Source organism: Lactuca sativa, chromosome 2 (assembly GCF_002870075.4).
Source record: "Lactuca sativa cultivar Salinas chromosome 2, Lsat_Salinas_v11, whole genome shotgun sequence".
Classification (NCBI taxonomy): Eukaryota; Viridiplantae; Streptophyta; class Magnoliopsida; order Asterales; family Asteraceae; genus Lactuca; species Lactuca sativa.
Genome location: NC_056624.2, coordinates 193,138,954 through 193,144,148, shown reverse-complemented (window position 1 = coordinate 193,144,148; position 5,195 = coordinate 193,138,954).

Genomic DNA, 5,195 nt, shown 5'->3' with positions numbered 1-5,195 from the left:
GTTATAATTTCTTCAACTCGGTTTCGAATGTTCTTTATGTTTTTAGAAACCTTGGCACGATATCTAATATTTGATGCATCCCAATTTAGATATTTGAACACTTTATTTTTGAGGTTAATTTCGTTGATTCCAAATAGTTTTCGTTGTATTTGACTTTTGAGTGTTACATCGCTTTTGGAAAATATAGGATTGTCACAGAATCTGATATCTACTCTTAGGTTAAAATGACTATTTTACCCCTGACCAAGTCCTAGTCAAATTCAAAGTCAAAGTCAACTTCCAGTTGACCTGACTCGCCGAGTTGGGCCGCCAACTCGTCGAGTCCCTAACCTTTTAACTGTCCTCATCCACGTCTCTACTCGTCGAGTTTAGAAATGACTCGACGAGTTCGCCTTCTATACCAGCATCGAAATGAACCTTCATCCGACTCGTTGAGCTGTATGAACAACTCGTTGAGTTTATCCTCATCCTAAGAACCAGTTCTGTCCCCGACTCGCCGAGTTGTATGAACAACCCATCGAGTTCATCTTCAAGAGTTGGGAGATTGCCTTGGACTCACCGAGTCTGTTCATGCACTCGCCGAGTCCTATGAACTCCATGACTATGGCTTGTCCCAATACGTTGGGCCACTCCTTTAGACCCTCTAAAACCTTTCCAGCACTCCACTGGTTCTCTTTGACCCATAACAGAAAAGGGGAGTCTAACCTCGGACTCGCCGAGTCCTAAGAACGACTCACCGAGTCGATATTGTCCAAGTCTATTTTTTCGATTTTTGGCGTACAACTCTTGTCCAAATGATAGATCTAGGTCCCTAAACTCGATCTAGCATGTAAAGTTGCGAACTTTACGTGCATGCATGGGACTTTGAGCCTAAAAGGCTCTAAAAGAGACTCTCAAGTTGCATGGAGGCTTCCATGGGTGCAAAAGCAATCCTTTTCTGCCTTGTAACCCCTTCATGGACCTAGATCTGAAGCCTCCACCCCCAACCATGCTTGCAATCATGGTTGGTTAGCAATAATGGCTTATAAAAGCCCTAAATCTCCCCAAAAAGGGATCTAGCAAATGAACAAGCAAGGTATCGACTTTATACCTTCTGGGAACTGCAAATGATGCACAAACTTGAACTCCCTTGGTCTTCTCTTGATCCCTCTAGGCCCTTCTTCCTTGTAATCAAAATCACTAAAAATCACCACAAAATGCCTTTAGATCTTCACACACACAGTTAGGGTTTGCTATTGGGGGGGGGGGGGGGGGTTCTGGGAGCAATAAGGATGAAGGGTAGCTGAATGAGATGCTTTAGATTAGGGTTTTGTCCAGTCAGAGTCTACTCGTCGAGTCTGGAGGCCGACTCGACGAGTCCGTCATTTAAATCCCGCATTCAATCCGTTTCTACTCGACGAGTTGGGCCTTCAACTCGCCGAGTCCCAGGCCAAAAATGCACAATACTTAAATAAAATACATACCAGGAACCAGATGCTACGCTTTTGTTGCTTCCTTCCTGCGTTCATCGGCTAATAATAGATGAGTATAACCTAATTTTTTTGGGCCGAATGAACATACCCTATTAAAGAATGCAAAAAAAATGGGCCCTCTGAATTTTTGGGCCCTGTTCAAGGGCACCGGATAAACCTGCATTGGGTCGGCTCTGATAAGGACCATTCGTGTAATAATAATAATAATAATAATAATAATAATAATAATAATAATAATAATAATAAGAGAAAATTACTAAACTAGTCATAATCACTAACTACTTATCAATTTCTAGCAAAAAATTAGCACTTATCCCTTAATAGCTACTAAAATATTAGATTTTATAATTTTACTACTCTTTCATCTAAAACCTAAGATTTCATGCAAATCTATATAAAGACTTTTGTTTTCATTTTCGAAATCAAAACCATAGGTTTTTAGAAACCTATGGTTTGCTCTCAAAGGTTTACCGTCTCTCAAAAAGTAGTTTTTGAAAAGCTTACAGATTTATTTATTTATTTATTATTATTATTATTATTTTTGCATTTTGACTATTTGTTTTTTTTCTAGAATATAGTAGTCAAGTTCTACAAAAAAAAAAGTAGTTAAATGCAAAAAATGATTAAAAAAAACAATATAGTAAGTTTTTCAAAAACTGCTATTTGGGAGATTGTAAATCTTTAAGAGTAAACCAGAGTAAACTGTAGGTTTTTTTTAATTTCGATAATGAACAAAATAATAATAAAAAAATAAAGGGAATATGACTTATCAAGGTAATTAACTTTTTGGTATGTTCATATCTGGGTAACTATCTTTTTTTTGTACATATCTAGGTAACAAACTTTTTGGAAGTGTTCACATATGACCATTATGACCTGCTATAGCAGGTTAAATCCTAGATGTGAACGCTTTCAACAAGTTTGTTACCTAGATGTGTACAAAAAAATAGTTACCTAAATATGAACAAGACGAAAATTAAAAATTAAATTACATGAATGGTCTCTGTGGTTTAGGGGAATTTGTGGTTTTGGTCGCTAACTTATTTTTTTAACTTAAATGGTCCATATTATTTATTTTTGTTGCGCGTTTGGTCCCCGTCTTACCTAAAAATACTATTGTGCCCTTATTAATTTATTTTTTTTTAATTAATTTTCTTATCTATGTATTTATTTTTTACATATTTAAAAAAATTAATAGACCACACATATTTGTATCTCCTCGGATGATCCCTACTATTTATTTTCAATTAATTTATTTTTTTTAACTCGGATGATCCCTACTGTTTATTTTTGTTACGCGTTTGGTCTCTGTCTTATCTAAAAATACTATTTTTCCCTTATTAATTTTTTTAATTAATTTTCTTATTTATGTATTTATTTTTTATAAAAAAAATTAATATACCCCACATATATGTATCTCATCACCGTAAACCTGAAACCACATTTTAAAATTTTAATTTGAGTCTTACCATTCACCATCTCATCTCTGATCCTCCCCATCTTCTATTTCTTTTCCATCTTTAGTAACATCGACATCTTCACCGTCCTTTTTTTTGGTACTTCAACTCTGGCGAACCAACATCATAACCTACTGTCTCTTCATCTTTAGTGGGTTGTGGTGTTGATTCGACGGAGTTGAAGAACCGAAAAAAGAAGTGATGATGAAGACGTCGATATCACTAAAGATAAAAAATAAATAGAAGTTGAGAAGGATGAAAGATGGGATGGTGAGGAGATACAGATATGTGGGGTCTACTAATTTTTCTTAAACATATAAAGCATAAGTACATAAACAAGAAAATTAATTAAAAAAATTAATAAGAGAAAAATAGTATTTTTAGATAAGACAGAGACCAAACGCGTAACAAAAATAAACAGTAGGGATCATCCGAGTTAAAAAAAATAAATTAATTAAAAATAAACAGTAGGGATCATCCGAGGAGATACAAATATGTGTGGTCTATTAATTTTTTTAAATATGTAAAAATAAATACATAGATAAGAAAATTAATTAAAAAAAATAAATTAATAAGGGCACAATAGTATTTTTAGGTAAGACGGGGACCAAACGCGCAACAAAAATAAATAGTATGGACCATTTAAGTTAAAAAAATAAGTTAGCGACCAAAACCACAAATTCCCCCAAACCACAGGGACCATTCATGTAATTTAATTTTTAATTTTCGTTTTGTTCATATTTGGGTAACTATTTTTTTTTGTACACATCTAGGTAACAAACTTGTTGAAAGTGTTCACATCTAGGATTTAACCTGCTATAGCAGGTCATAATGGTCATATGTGAACACTTCCAAAAAGTTTGTTACCTACATATGTACAAAAAAAAGATAGTTACCTAGATGTGAACATACCGAAAAGTTAATTACCATGATAAGTCATATTCCCAAAAATAAAATTTTATATAGATTTGTCTCGAACCGTTGATTTTATGCGAAAGAATAGACGAATTACGAAATCTACTATATTAGTGGCTATTATGGGATAAGTGCTGACTTTAAATTAAAAATTAATAAGCAATTTGGTATTATTATTATTAATAGTAGTATTTCACCTATCATATTTAATAGATGACCAACATTGGAATTTGGACATAGCTTATACGAGTTGTCAATAAAATAATTCTTTTTGTTATAAAAGTTTAACCAACAAGACAACAATCATGGTTCCTGTTACAAATGACAAACAATAAATGAACTTTAATATCCTTAAATGATGAAGTCGGGAATTTTTTGCTCAATCAAGTCAAATCAATTCAGGATTTTTATCAATAGTTATGGGCAGAAACAGTTCCGGCCATGGACGCCGGAGGGTTTGTCTTTTTATAGTTTGTCGGAGATGCCTTTTAATTTGTGTTATTTTAATTAGATTGTCTCGTTTAGTCAAATGACAGGGTGCTCTTTCACTTCATGTTTTAATGGTGGGGACTTACTATTTTGTATTTTCTAATTTACTTCTCATACCCTCTAGATTAAGGTTTTAGCGGTTTCAAACTATGTGCGGATTAACTTGGAAATGTACATGTAGATTCTCACTCTTACTAATGAAGTAATGATAAAAATTACTCTCTTTAGGCAGATAGGGTATTCAAAAATTCGCGACATTTGAAAATCGGTTATGTGAATTTTTGAATTAGGATTCAGATAGTCATTTTCTAAAAGACGAAATAAATAACTATGGAAGTTCACAACTCCGACGTTGTGTTATTTCCTCTTGATTGTCAATACCGCATTCTTCATAACTTTAGTCAAATGCTCATGTGGCTAAATAAATTGTAACATCTAAATTTTTACGACTAAATTTTTATTTTTACCATTAAATTTTTCATTTTTAATATAGAGAAAACATCATGTGTTATAAAAACCAAGTCGTAAACAAAACAAGCATCCCAATTCAGAGTATCATAAATGCAGAAATCATAAAATTTGCAAGCCGGAGTGTACAGTCATATCTTCGTCTTCCCATGATCATTGAAACTACCCGAAACAATTTTAATCCACAATTGTAAGCACAAAGTTTAGTGAGTTTCTTAAAATATTACATACAACATAACATAATAAACAACTATGGGTTATCAACAACTTTGTGGATTAACAACATATTTCAACGGTTATTAGCAATCATGTAGACTATTAGTAGTCTCATGTACTCACCGTTGTCTAGGAATTATCAGCAACTCAATTTGACACATAGCATCAATCAACAATT